At 33.0% G+C, this 15,884-nt stretch overlaps 1 protein-coding gene and 3 long non-coding RNA genes across 4 annotated transcripts in view; all 4 read right to left on the bottom strand.

The window, feature by feature from the left end:
- LOC144562542 (uncharacterized) overlaps positions 1-15,884 on the bottom strand; it is a 294,211-nt gene that overhangs the window by 15,840 nt on the left and 262,487 nt on the right. The gene's annotated exons all lie outside the window — the stretch shown is intronic.
- Positions 2,097-2,982, bottom strand: LOC144562669 (uncharacterized). Its single transcript, XR_013514179.1, has 3 exons — positions 2,916-2,982; positions 2,609-2,735; positions 2,097-2,312 (listed from the first exon to the last, which is right to left on the bottom strand). It is a non-coding gene; the product is annotated as an uncharacterized LOC144562669 (long non-coding RNA).
- Positions 5,861-6,863, bottom strand: LOC144563548 (uncharacterized). The gene is made up of 2 exons (XR_013514378.1): positions 6,416-6,863; positions 5,861-6,076 (listed from the first exon to the last, which is right to left on the bottom strand). It is a non-coding gene; the product is annotated as an uncharacterized LOC144563548 (long non-coding RNA).
- LOC144563336 (uncharacterized) lies at positions 11,980-14,004 on the bottom strand. The gene is made up of 4 exons (XR_013514317.1): positions 13,776-14,004; positions 13,230-13,293; positions 12,350-12,647; positions 11,980-12,252 (listed from the first exon to the last, which is right to left on the bottom strand). It is a non-coding gene; the product is annotated as an uncharacterized LOC144563336 (long non-coding RNA).

Genomic DNA, 15,884 nt, shown 5'->3' with positions numbered 1-15,884 from the left:
AGTTTTCCAATGTATTTACCAACGGCTTGGTTGATATTTGTACCTTTATTATTAGTATTTTTGTTAGGGTTCTTATGGTAAAAAGAGATTATAGAGAAATCTAGGGACTTATTAGGAAAATGTAAGCTCTATATAAGCCCAAGAGGCTCATTAATAAAAGACAATTCATTCTTGGCTCCAAACAAATATTCCCTTGTACTATTTTCAACAGTTTTATTTTTTTCATTGGGTCTGTTTTTAGCTTATCTTCTTCAAAACATATTTTAGTCAATTTTAGAATGTCTATGGCTATTTTGAGATAGCGGAGTACTCTCTAGGTTATTTAGGCTGGTTAGTGGGCGTACATTTTATTTTAGGATATTTAAGTAGGAATCTTATGCCACAAAATGGACCCTTAAAGGGCATCTTAGATGAAAATTAAGTTTTGAAAAATAGTTAAAAACTTTTTTTCTTAGTTGTAACTGTAAGAATGCTTGGAGATATTTTCTCCCCATGAAGTATTCAAAAGTATTTTTTTTGTCATGTACTGTATGCTTGTTATGCTTTTGTTCTACCAAATGGTATTCGAGCTAAAGGTTCAAAGTGCCAAGTTTGACAGTTTGGTGACATCTCTTAGTAGCCTCTACCAAGTTTGTTGCATGCCCAAGGACTGGAAGATGTTATACTTGACAAAGCACCAGAAGACACAACGGATTAGGGTTGAAAGAAAATCGACCAGAGAGCATTGCATTTTATGCAACTAATGTTGTCTATGATTACAGTACACTATGTTATGAAGGAGATCACGAAAATAGGCCTGATAAATCAATTGGAAAGTCTATAAGATAAACCATCAACAGGTAAATAACTCCATCTCTTATGATGGTTGTTGAATTTCAATATGGCAGACAAATCATCGATAGTGGAGCACATAGGAGAGTTGGTTGACATCCTCCATCAATTGAACGGGTACTCTTTAAAAATATAAATATATTTGTCTTTCTTCCTCTAGAGATCGCTTCGATCGTTTTCTTCCCAAATAAGACTACCCCTCTTTTTCTTCCCAAAGATTCGTGACTATTCCTATGTAAACCCAAATTGATGCAAAAAAATGTGTAGAATCGGGTGAGGCTCAGTTTGACTCAGATGAAACTCGCTTGACTCGGGTGAAACTCGGTCTGACTCGGCCTGAAAATCAGATAAATCGGCCAAGTCAAACTCTGTTCAACCGAGTTTTGATGAAAAATCCGCATGGGTTTGAGACGGGTAAAACTAGGATCGGACCCGACCGATACCGAGTTCACTCGGCCGAGTTTCCAAACCATGTTTGTAAGATTAAAAAAGTCTGCTATAAAGTTCTATAAACTTAGCATGTATATGATACATTATTTGTTTTATATTGAACTGTTCAATATTTGTGCACGTCTCGTTAGCTTTCTGTTGATATCAAAAGTATAGATTAGAGAATTCTTAAGAGGAAACTTATTTGCCTAATCGTGATCAAGGTGAAAACGAATATTTCGGAGAAAGTAGTGGCTTACTGCTTTACGAATGAACAGCTAACTGACAATATATATAATTGCAAAATGTTCATCAGATTTCGATATGGTGCTCATGCATGCGGTTAATCTAATATGAATACAAACAAATTTGTTATTTGGTGGTTAAAAAATGCCATTAACTAATTGTTTTATTAATCCTCCAATGGTATTATTCTTCCAAATATAAACTGAATTATGTTGGTAGTCAAATGTAATATAGAAGTATGTTGAAAGTCTTATTTATAGTGTTTTATGCTGTCAGGAAAATTGAAATTCGTATTTAAGTCAAAAGTATAGAAATCTACCTTTATGTAATATGTAAATTGTTTCATGCATGTTAGGTAACATTTTATTGTAAGTGTGAAAGAAGAGAGTAACACAAATTTCTAATATTAATATATAATTCAAAATTTATGAAAATACAAATGTTCTCTCTTTGACTAATTAATAGCTTGTCACTAAACTCGATTTCGATATTGAATGAGTGAAACAATAATAGTAACAATTTGAATCCAATAGTTACTTTCATAAAATATGATACCATCAGTAGTAATCATAAATTAGGTACTCATTCTATATTAACAGAAGTAACTATATATAAAAAAAATATATGATTAAAAAATTGAGAAGGTTATAATAAAACACAGAAAAATATTACCTTGTAAGATATTAGTGTTTCTCTTGTATTCAAGAATCTCTAAGTTGTTGCTCTAGCTTTCCGTGAATTTCTTTTTGTTGATCTAATCTTCTGATTCAGTAATTCTCTGCTAACTCTTGTGAAGAAAATATCTCCTGTGAAGGGCAAGTAATAACTCTTAGTATTATATGTTTATATTCGATGGACAAAGCAAAGTTGATGGTATAATTGTTGGAAACATAAACTTAATTAAGTTATTACCCATTGGTTAAACCAGTCGTAACAACAAAAATAAAATAATAAAAATTGGAAGCCAATAATAACAGTAACAGTACTCATTAGATATTATTAGAATTAATAGAAGTAATGATGAAATGATTTACTAAATTCAAAAATTGTGAAGGTTATAAGAAAACTCTGAAAGATGAACACAAGAAAGAAAAGTTTTTACAGATAAGATCGCCTCAGGTATTCACGAATCTCCAAGTTGTTGCTAGCTCTGGTATTTATTTCTTTGTACTGATTCTCTAATTCTCCGTTAACTCGTAACACTGGGCACTAAAATTTGTGCTCGAATTCTTCAATAGCAATGGTCAAATATATAATCTGCCTCTGTGTCGTCAACATCCAATACTGAAATTATCAAATTTCGAACTGAAAGTGAGAAGAGAAAGGAGGATGGGAGAGAGACCAAATGAGATAGATCTTGTTCCAATTCAAAGAAGATTAAATAAAAACAATGAAACAGAGAGAGAGACCTCTTGCTCAAGAGAGAACCTTCAAGAGAGAAGCATCAGTGACCAAGAAGCAAATGCTATTATTGTTAATTTGTATCATTATATCCTTGAACGAATCTGGATCCATTTAAACAGTGGGGCAACCTGGTTATTTTATTGGGCCTTCCCATTCGCTTCCATTTAAGTCCTCGTTATCACCAGAGTAACTTTCTGGGTAGCTACAGCTAAAAAAAAACAAAATTAAAAAATTAAAAATTAAAAATTAAAAATTAAAAATTAAAAATTAAAAATTAAAAATAAAATAAAATTTCGGCAAAGATATATAGCACGATTATTTTTTCATCAAATATAGCAAAGATAGCACGGTAAATATCCGTGTGTATTTATTCAAGGATTTCTACACCCTCACAGCGTACACGGTAGGAAATCTGTGTAGCTCCTCCATTTATGTCCATGTGCAATCTCTTATTATGTAGTAGTGCGATCAATTCAAATTTTTCAGCTTCTTGTTCAAATGAAATTGCTGACTCATCAATATTCATCTTTTAAACAAAAAAATGAAAATAAATAAAGCAAGAAATGAAGTGACCTCTTAAATTATTGTAAAAAATTATTTTTTATTATTACGCTAGACTTTTATAAATCAAAATATAATTATATTTGCTTAAAAAATTAAAGTTCCGTCCTCTCATCATATGTGAGAATCTAACACTTGTTACCTTTGAAAATAAAATTAGTTAAAATATTTTAAATTACCTTTGATTTTGATTTGAGAATTTCTGAATGAAGAAGAGAGAAATAGCGCACTCAAAGCATGAATTTGTTGTTTCTCGCAGCAAACTTTTTTATGATCAGTCAAAAATATCAATTATGATTGACGGTCAATTAAAGAAAGAATTATCAATTAATAATACTCAATTAATAAGGTATCTATTAAAAAAGGAGTAAATAGTCATTTTTTTAAATCTCTCTCACCTCTTTGCTAGCTCCTGCTATTTGTTAAATTGAAGCTAATGAGAAGGTTGGTTCATGGATCCAGGTTAAACACCGATCAAGCAATTTAATTTTATTACATACCATGCATATGCATCGATCAAGCGTACATTGATAAAAACTACAATCAGCCAATGTTTTATTATCCTTTTCGTTTTTTTTTTCCTCATTAATTGTTAATTAATTAGAAATAAGGTAAGATTAGTGCAACAAATTATCAACTCCTTTTCTGAAAGAAAGAAAGAAAGAAAGTAAGAATTGTACAACCGTCCTGTTGTATTATACGCTACTAAAGAACTGCAGTCTTTTATTGTGTAAAAAATGGATCTGCAAACACGAATACACGATAGAAAATCTTATATATATTATATATATAGGATTTGTGCCGATAAAATATAAACATTATTCTAATTGTTTTGTTCTTTAATTTCTTCATCCTCTCCTTTCCAAATTCCAATATTACACTGTCAGCAAAGAATATAATAATATTTTAATCATTTGAAGATAACACATATGCACGTTCTGAAAACGGAATTGATGAAGATGTACTGAAATAAGCGCATGTATTATTATATGTCCAAGGTAAATAATAGTTTGCCTAGCCCACTTGTTAGGTAATATGGAAAGGTTTCATAAATTGAACTATGTAAGTTATACCTATCATTTTTTCCTTGAAATGTTATTACTACGTATGATAATAATTATTGGTTCAATGTAACGCCTACGGGAAAATTTGGTAAAAACATAATGAATTAAAATCAACATTATTATATAGTTGCACAGTCCATATCAATCATGAGGGGCGTAGATTTTAACAGCTAAGTTTTGGCTCAAGGCAGCGCTGCATATATTTGCTTTCTTTTCTTTTTCTTTTTCTTTATGCTTTGCTCTCTTTGTTTCTTTTTCTTTATGCTTTGCTCTCATTAGCTTCAATTTAACAAATAGCAGGATCGGAGCTGCATATATATATTTATCGTTTCTTTTCTTTATGCTTTACTCTCTTTGTTTCTTTTCTTTTTCTTTATGCTTTGCTCAAAGCTGCGGCAAATGAGACTGAATTGTTGGAAATCGGATATATTCTTGGCTTGCACATGTTATTGTCTCTTTGCCCCACCTGGACTGCGTGCATTTTCACAAGCATCTTTCTTTTTTTCTGTCAAATAAACAAATACAATGTTATATAGGCACGCAAATTACCAAATTACCAAGTTATAAAATGGAATTTGCTACAAAAAAATTATGAAAAGAATAGTTAAACGTGATCAAATGTGACTGGACACAACATGTTTGGGCACGATGTGACACACGTACCGTGGCCATTCGTATGTCATGATCACCCCTCGACATTTTGATCATAGCGTGACACGTATGACTGTTCACTTGATCACAATACAACACTGCACGACATGACACGAGACTAAAATCATAGCACAACACGGCATGTTTTTTTACCACTCTATACAGAAGAATATAGTTTGGGAACACATAAAGGCCCAGTGCCTTTGTTGATTGTATGAGAACTGATACTCGTGATCGGAACTGCAAAATATTTTGTGATATTTTGCAACCTTTAAAATAAAATATCACACATCATCACGAAAGAGGCCGATTCTAAATTACAACTTATATAGTTTATCATTATTTGATAAGGAAGCACGTGGGTAACTAGTCACACTACAGGGAACGGGAATGGGAGTGCAGAGGCTATACTTATCCTATGTTTAGGCCTAGTTAATTTTGTATTAGGAACTGAGGAATTTTAATACATTACTTATCAAAGTTTGTAATGAAACAGTTCTGATTAATGCAAGCCTACGGGCATTTCTCCGCCAAAAAAAAAAAAAAAATTAGTCAGACTACATGTGGTATTGAATACCAATATATCCAATTCTTTGCCTGCTACCTCAAAAAAGATAATTATATATATCCAATTCAAACACAAAAACAAGCTATGTTTCTTCGTATACGCTGACTAAAAGACTACCATACCACTTCGTAGAAAGCTTATATATTACAAAAACTCACAAGTAATATAAATTTAGTTAATTTACAAATTTTGTGCTAAAAACCCGAATGTAGCTGTACGCGTGATTTGACTCTGGTAATTCAGGAGAGGGTATACTCACAGTCAATCAGACGGGTCAGGATCTCCTGACAGCTCGTTCTTTCATCAGGCTCAGCCCAACAATCTAAATCACAAAAAACAAGGTCCAAATTGAGATCAACATGTCTCACACCCTTTGCAGGAAGAATTTTTGACATTTCACAGAAAGATGCACAGGGGAGGAGCTAGAAAATTGTTCTGTAATTTCATTTTATAAGGTGAGCTAATAAATAGTATTAACTTTTGCAGAAATTAGAAAATTTGAAGGACAAAAATGAAAAATTTCCATTTATAGGACGGCTTCACCGCCCCTTGTCCTCTATCTCCATAATCCCCTGGGGATGCATGACATGGTAGAACAGGTACTTACAGTTTGCCTTCCCTCTTCTTTACTTTTTATTCAAAGACAACAATTTAAAATTACCTGTGATCAACTTGCCAAGTGGACCTTCTGGAATTTCGAGCCTAGTCCCTTCATTAGCTACCGCATAAACTACCTAATGAACAACTTAAAAAACGATATTATGTCACATTTTCTTACTAGCTAGACTGATTGTGGAGAACGTATTCCAATTTTAATGCTTTATTATTATATATGTTATTTTACATTTTTGGCACGTAACACCCGATGATCTAGTTAGGTCTATCTGAAAATTGCAACCATTCAGCAAAAAGTTGATTAAAATATTAATATTCCATCAGCTCTTGAAATTTACTCCCTCAAGGTATAAGCATCAGTTTTGTATTTCCACTTCTCTTCACCGTAAAAGGAAAATAAAATTAAACAAAGTAAATTTCAACATTGGCCTCCAAGCATGCCTGAATCAGTTATGAAAAACCAGCGTCAAAATGGTTGTTAATTTGCTTGGCTTAAACCTGTAACAAACACACACAGGATAAAGTGTACACTTAGAAAAAAAAGAACGAAAATATTATACTTTGAAATTTCAAGGACCCAAATGGGAACAGCTTGAAACTTCAGTGACCATCAATGGAACTCAGATTAGTTTAGAAAATTAACACAAACCTGCATATATCACGAAGCATTTTAAGCCTCCTATGCCAAGTAAACCTCTTTTTCTGACCGGTCATGTGTATGAGGTAATACAATGACCCCATTTCCATGTACTCGGTCACCATGGACAGGTTTGGAGGATTCATGTACTCGGTCACCAAGAAATAATATAACTGCACAAATATAATAAACAGTATAAATCACATAGATTATAAAATTTTTATCCTGGTTTCAGTTACCTATTAATGATGGGGTTTTGTTAGCTATATTTAATATTTTTTTAAAAGAACAAAACACCCAACATTTTAATACATACAATTAACGCCCACTTTTCTTGGGATGTCGCAGCCGGCTGCAAAATATATATATATATATATAGAGAGAGAGAGAGAGAGATGGGCTATGTTGCATTGCAATGCATGGAGGAGTTTGTGCATTAAACAGTAAAATCAGCAGCCACCGTTGGATCAACAATTTTGTAAAATAGTTAATAAATAGTAAAAAAATTCAGAAAAATGTAAAATTTGGTCTCCAAACACATATTAATATGGAGAACAAGATGAACGGTTTGGATCGGTCATTTGAATTTTGAATTTTAGATTTATGGTCCAATGCACAAACCCCTCCATGCATTGCAATGCACCATAGCCCATCTCTCTCTCTCTCTCTCTCTCTATATATATATATATATATATATATATTCATATAATCAGCAAAAACTGGATTGGAGAACTTGGGGTGAAAGATGGAGAAGAAAGCAAAAATAATGTGTTGGTTTGATTATTAAATTTTCATAAAAAGAAATATGTTTTGTTATCACTCGAAATTTCAAGCTAAATTATTTAAAAAATATATTATAATAATGTGTCCCAAAAAAAAAAAAAATGCCATTCGGGCATTTATATTTTGAATAATTATTTCAATCCCCACACTCCAGTACCCCCATTGTACCCCCATCTCTTAAACAAATTTTAACTTACCATAAACTAACTTAACTAACTAATTTATTCAAAACACTAGTATAAATACTTGGAAGATAATAAATTAATATTTGCAAATTAAGATATTAATACTTGCAAATTAAGATATTAAAATTTGCATGTCTAACTTGATATAACTATATGGAGGGACCACTCAAACTACATAGGGAGAAGAATCATACACATTTTTAGAGGTGGGTTTTTTTTTTTTTTTTTTTCAATATCTTCCACATTTCTCACGTTATATGAGGAATTTTGCGAATCTAAAACCACGAATGTATTCTACGCAATTTTATCTTTCAAATGAGATCCATGATGACGTACTTTCGGATTCATCGTCACACAAGTATTTATACCTCATTGTGCAAGTATTTATACCGCATCATACAAGTATTTATACCTATACTTGTAAGTATTTATCTCCAATCGTGGACCCCACATCTCCGCATCACATTTCCCTAATCGTCCCTGCGTCAACTTTTCTATAACAAAAATAGTTGACCACATAGGTATAAATACTTCAGTGCATAGATATAAATACTTGTAATACTTGATATTAATACTTTTAAATGTCAGCAGTGTCATATGTGAAAAATACTAGGTATAAATACTTAAATGACGAGGTATAAATACTTGTATGATGACGAACCCGAAAGTATGTCATCATGGATCTCATTTGAAAGATAAAATTGTGTAAAAGACGTTCGTGGTTTTAGATTCGCAAAATTTCTTATAAATCATGAGAAATGTGGACAAGATTGAACAAATAAAATTGGGGGTACAATGGGGGGATGAGAGTGCGGGTACTCATATCATCTCCCTTATATTTTTCCTTTTGTATATTGTCTTCTGTAGTGACGTTAATTATTGGATATATCAAATTCCTCAAATTTGACTATTGAACAATTAATCGTTTATAAACCAGTCAAAAGTTTGATTTTTTTTTTTTAAATGCCAACTTCCTATTCTACTGAAGCACGTATATCCAAATACAACATTTCCATGGATAACCAGATTAAATTCCAAAATAGTATTTAGGTTACACAACATTAGAGCTAGCTTTCCCCAATATTATATTGCTTCTTCACCCTTTTAATATATAGATTAATTAACAAATTGCTAAAAAAATGTCACAAGTTGTTAACTATTTTCATTTTACAAATAATTACCTAAGTCATTTGTAAAATTGATTTGTTTTTTCTTTTCAGCATGTTAGTATGCTGTGTTAAGAACAATTAAAAAAAGATACCTGATATTATTTTTTTCTTCTTCCTGCGTTACGTTAGATAGTGAAATCCATTTCATCTATTTTTAACAAATAAGAAGATAGAACACGTCTCAGATCTAGAATTGAACTAACCTAGCTGAGAATTTCTCTTACTTGTGATATGGTAAAATTGGCCCAATGGGCCTTCTTAGAGCATAAAACTACACGTACTCCCTCAAGAAACATCCCATCTCACCTCAAGTACCGTACTATTTGATTACAAATGAGGACCGTCCGATGCAGTTGAGCAGGAAAAGGAAACAAATATTACGATCAGACGGTCTGAATCTAAGTTCAAGTATTGTGTTACTTGAGAGTATGAACATTATTTTTCACTCCTTTTGTCATGCACATTCAAATTAATTCTTGTTTTTATTTGTTTGGAATATGTACTTGTACTCTTCTAAAAAAACTGTAAAATTATGTATTTCTCTCCAAATTCTATAATTAAGTATTTGTCATCAACCCAATTGAGATTAATTAAACCTAATTGGTGGTAGTTTTTTAGTGTATTTCCCCATTAATTTATTTCATTTCTTTCTGATCTAAAAACCTTGAATGTAATAAAAGGGAAAAAAAAAACATAGAGATCGACTTGTAAACTGTAATATTACTAAACAAAATTCCCCAATAGAATAATTCTATTTCTTATTAACCATGCAAGCTTCTATCAAGCAGTACAATATCAAGCACTAGTTACTAATTAAAACTAAATGAGGAAATTAACACAAAGAATTCTTTCATATACTATTCTCTTTACATTCAAAAATGTATCAGGAAAATTAAAACTTTCAAAATTACAATTTCTCTTCCAATTCCTGATCTGATCCTTACCAGTACCTACTTTACTCATATTACTAAACAAAATCCACCATATAACTAACCTCAATTATATCAGGAAAAAGATATATATATTTACAAAACAGACCCTCATTTTGGCAAAATCCAAAAGAGTGGTTTTCAACTATTTCATTATTCATTAACAATACCACAACATCTAATCTAAATAATTAAAATTAACAAAACCAACAACCTGTTCAATATCGGCTTTCCTTCATAACTTGACCATCCGTCGGCACTACGCGGCTATATATGTGCTACATTAAACTTAGACAAAAATGTAAGCTTGCTTAGTGAAGCAGATCAATATATATGGACCCGTTAAAGTTATTAAAAGAAAGATCCAAAACCTCCAAGTTCTCCATGTCTGCTATAGAGTCAGGTATATATGTGACCTGTTAACCCATTATGACTCAAATCTAAAACATGAAGCAATTTCATATTTCCAAATTCAGGCCATATCGACCCGTTAAACCTGTTATTGTTTAAGTTGGGAGACAGAGCCATATCAGTTTCAGAAGGGAGTATAAAATATTATAGAATAGTTTTCAAACACTTACTGTAGACAACATTGATGAATTCGAGCAACCCATCTGACAGCGGCTTTTTGTAGAAGAATCTAGTTCTACTGAGTGACATCTCATTCCAGAGAGTGTGAAGTACCTCTTTTACAAACTAATTTAAACTAAACCAAAACAACAAAAGCAAACAAACTTTTAATCATACAAAATTACAACAAGAAGTTTTAATTTATCATGTATGGTTATGCCTTTTGTGTCAGAGTTTCGGAAGAAGATAACGGGTTTCGAATCCAGGCCGGGTGAGTTAACAGACCCGGTATATGTTTCTTGCAAGTCTAGTTGATTGGTCTAGTCTTTTCTTGACAAGTGTAAAATAACTACTGTTAAAAGAAGTACTATACAGACCTACAGCTAAGCTGATTGTTACTCCCCAAGTATACTTCCCAGTAAAAATTTATATCTAAACTGATATTGGAAAAAGTACTACAGTTACAGTTGCCACCTGACACATAAAAATGTGGGGAAATTTCTTGTATACCCATAAAAAACTTCAAAATTACGTATTCCCCCCTTTAACTTTATAATATCATATTTCCACTTCTAAATTTCAAAAATAATTCCAACCAGAGATATTAATAGTTATATAACCAGATATTCCCCTATAAATACCAAGAAAAATAATTAAGGTGTTCATTTATTATTTCCATACTTTGGTTGCAAAAATTACGGATCAAATTAGCCTTGGAATTACCCATATGTGGCCACCTCAATTTTTGAAGGCTGGTAAGATATTATAACCCTTGAGCTACACAAATTTCTTACCTAGTTCTTCAAGAATGGGCATGGCACCCTCTTGTCATGCACATGAACAGACACATACATGAAGCCCCCTATCATGGCTGACCTTGTGATAAGATAAGATTTCTCTCGAGCATTTTGTCAAACACCGTCCGTGCATTCTCCAAGCTCCCGACATGTTCAGTTAACGGGTTGTGGGTCGGCTTATGCAACTTAATTCTTGTTTTTATTTTTTTCAGATACATACTTATACTCTCCTCAAAAGGGTAAAATTATGTATTTCCCTCTCCAAATTCTATAACTAAATATTTACCATCTAAAATTTTAATAACCCACATATTTACCCAATTTTAATAACTGCACAAAGCAGGTAGACTGGCCACTAGCTGGTGTGCCATCAACCCTGTCTCAAATGCCCGTAGGTTAATATTGATAAAAATTCCATTACACATAGTGTTAATATTGAAAAAGAACCATTTATCTCTTCCTCCATAAACCCCCGCACATCTCGCTTTCCACACCAACCACATTCATTCACAAACGGCCACAACTGGTAACCATCCAGTATTTCCCACATTAAATTAAAGATTTGGAAAAGAAGAGAGTACCTTGTAGCACATCAGTTATATATGATCCCTAGTGGGGATTGGTATCATACAACTCGGGCCTTCTCACACAGTCACACTCAAACAACATATGTATTACTGTCTCACTGGGAGCACCACACAGTTTGCAAGCTTGATCAATAGAGTGAATGCGAACATGCAACACTCATGCCACAGCTAAGGCCCCATGTAAAACTTTCTGTTTTAGCATGCTCTATAAGCTGGTACAGAAACACTTCGAGTGAAAGCAGGTATTAGTATCCAAATCTACAAGTATACAACAATTAATAGATTTTTTAAATCATTCTTCAGTTAACAATATACAAACTTACAGCTCAGAAGGGTATTAGGTATAGTCTGATTGCAAAAATTTGGTAGTCTCTTAGAGGGAGGCCAGGTCATTACTTTCCTGTTTCGCCTATTTCTCTCTCCTCAGTAGCGCGTAATTCGGTGCTCTGTTTAGATTTTCAACACCGCTTTGGTCCTTCCTCGGGTGGTCATGCTTGTTCCACTGACAAGGGGGTCCCATTTTGACATCTGGCAGCCCCAAACGTGCAACGGATATCAAGAAACATTGCATGAAATCGGGCCGACATACAAAATTCTTCACCCAGTCAATTCAACAAACACCTACAAGGTATGAAATAAACCATGGTTTTCATCCATATATTATAATATATCATACCAGAATGATAGACACATCACAGTGTCACCCACACCAGCATCCCAATTCATGCCCTCTCAACTAATCTGATTTGACCAGAGTCAAGCAGTAACTGTTTCTGTTATCAGTTATGTATAAGCGACTATTGTAGGCACCATTACAGAAACCTTGAATGAATCACGCCAACATACAAAATTCTTCAATCGGTCATTTCAACAAACACCTACTAGGTGTGAAATAAACCATGGCTTTGGTCCTCATATTATAATATATTATACCCAGACATACCATGATTTCTCCTTATATTATAATATGTAATTATGATTTGTTTTACTGAATATAACAAAGCCCAAAAACCTAGCAATTATTAAATTTTCAGCATAAGATCCTCTGACAGGGGACTACATATGCCACAATTTCAGATTTTAAACCCCCAAAAGTTTTAGAAAGTTTGCATATAAATACTTGGAATCAAAACAGATAGTCGAGCAAACAGAGCATCCATATGAAACTAAACAAATCAAGCTTAGTAAGAAAACTTAACTCACTTGGCATCAATCATCTTTCTTTCTCTTCTCAGCCCTCGTTCCCTTCATCACGATTGACATCATCCTGAAATAAACACAATACAATAATTTTACACAACTGGAGTTTCCAGATAAAAAATCTAAGATCAGCTTAGAAATGATACAATAAGCTGGATCTGCAGTGCTTTTCATTGAACAGTAAAGTAATCTACCAGGTACAAAAACAGTGATTTCATAATCCCACTAGTACACATTAGGATGCAATAGTTATAATGAATCAAATTTACTAAAATTTGATTTGATTTGATTGTTTCAAACGTAAATGATTGAAAAACATGGTGAATTTATTTTAGAAAGGTGATAAGAAAATCATGGTGAATTTATAACTCAACTTCCATTTTAACAAGTTCACCATTTATATCTAGCAATTAGCCATAAAGTAACCAGAACAGCACATACAATTTCTCTCATTTGAGCAAACAAACTGAAAACTAAGCTAAACTATACTCAACCAAACTCAATATCAGCATTAAATAACCAAAAAAAATAGGTCTGAAGAAATCTTACCGAGAGAGTCTTGCAAGAGTTGTGAGCTTGTTGTTGCGGTAAGGCACGTGAGAGTTCTTCTGGGCAAGGGAGGAAATGACGTCTCTTAAGGCGGAGAGAGATTTGTTGATGTGTTGCCTCCTTCAAGCACTCTCCCTTGGCCTCTGACTTGTTGACCCTTTCACTTCCTGCCAGGTCAACAAGGTGCATGCTCCCTCTGAGCACTGTCCCACTTGTCAGATCTCTTCCTTGCACAATGCACTGTCAAGCAACTGCACACATGACTCACAATCTTTCATTTCCGTATTGCATTATTTGGAAGTAATTGCAAACATAATATGTATAGAGTGAGGCTATGGATGGTACTATGCATAGCACATATTAGTACGGCTAATTCTCCTTTCTGGGAGCTGCTTTTAATCTCCAATGTGTTGACTATGTCAAGGATATCTCAACCAATAATCAAATATATATATAGAGAGAGTGATTAATATGCATTCGAATGTCTATGGGCCGAAATACATACGATCCAAATTCTGCTTTTCAAAATCCAAACGGTCGATCCAAACCGTTCATCTTGTTCTCCATATTAATATGTGCTTGGAGACCAAATTGTACATTTTTCTGAATTTTTTTTTCTATTTATTAAGTATTTTACAAAATTATTGATTCAACGGTGGCTGCACAAAACAATAAAATCAGCAGCCACCTAAAAATTGTTTATCCAATGGTGGCTGCTTATTGCTGAGATTCGTGCATTGTAAAATATTTAAGGATGCGATTTGGAATTCCAAAGGAACCGCAGCAGATTTATTTCCAATTGTGACTATTCAGGCTGAGTGCGTATCCTCCGAGATATCTCATATTTTGCGTGACCGACGTGTCTGCTACCTATTCGTGGATAGCGCTAGGGGCCAGTATTATTTGAACTTTGAGATTCGTGCAGAATGTATTTGAACAGTTGAGATTCTCCAAAAAGTCACGCAAAATATGATACATGCATGTCAGAGCATGCGAATTCGTTCTAATCGACAGTGACGGTGAGTTGGATCCTATATATTCTTATGATTTCAATTAAGGCAATTCATTTCTTGGATACAAACAAGTAAAATTATTTCTTTACATGTTAATTAAACCTATTTGGTAAATAAATAATTGTTTCAAAATTATATCTGTGTGAGTTGGAACTGTACCCTACTGATTTATTTTACGTTGCCACAACAACCACATATAAAAACTATTGGTGCGATTATGAACTCTCTGCCGAGTTGGAACCGCACCACATGAGCTTTCGTGGTTTAAATTTGTGAGATGCAAAAAAAAATTAATAACAAAAATACAAAATAATTTGTAAAAATATTTGAAGATGGTTTGAAAATTAAAATCAGAATGCAATTTCTAGAATGAAGATAGTTCGGAAGTGATTGAGAATTAATTTATAAAAATGATGTGTTATGATGTAACATGATCGATCAAAATAAAAATGTAAATAATTTTTATTTTTTAATAGTTTATTAATTTGTTGATGACTAATTTAATTTTATAAAAAAAAAGGTTTGAGGATCAAAGAAATTTAAAAAAATGCAAATGCAAATTCAAACTTCAAATTAACATAACTTTCGACAAGAAATTTTAATTTCAACGTATGACCACTTTTCAAAAACTATTTGTGAAGGGATCTACAAAATGAAATGAGGGTGGTATTGACTATTGACACTAAAAAATTATCAACCTACCTCCTAAGGTCATGATTTTCAGAAAATTAAGTTGCTTCCTTCATCTTACTTGTTTTGTTTTACATCTTCTTTGATAGTTTAAGTTATGACCAAAATTAATTCGATTAGAGGAGAGAGGTGGTCTAAGTTACTCCGACGTAACTCCACATTACCCTCATATTTTATCAGTTCCAATAGTTCGCAACTAAGATTAGAATCTCAAGACTGTACCAGCTTCTGACCGCAGTTCTTGATACAGTTAGCATTGAGAAACATTCTGTTGTCGATCGTAATAATCGGACTGTGTCTGTCACTACTAGAATCTTAACTTTTTCCAAGGGTCAGAAAATGGCTTGTTCCAATGGGTTATCCATGGAACAGGCCCAAAAAACACCATTTCCAAGGATTACCGTTG

The sequence above is a fragment of the Carex rostrata genome, chromosome 12 (genome assembly GCF_964058835.1).
Source record: "Carex rostrata chromosome 12, lpCarRost1.2, whole genome shotgun sequence".
Taxonomy (NCBI): domain Eukaryota; kingdom Viridiplantae; phylum Streptophyta; class Magnoliopsida; order Poales; family Cyperaceae; genus Carex; species Carex rostrata.
This window is presented reverse-complemented; position numbering and strand designations above follow the sequence as displayed.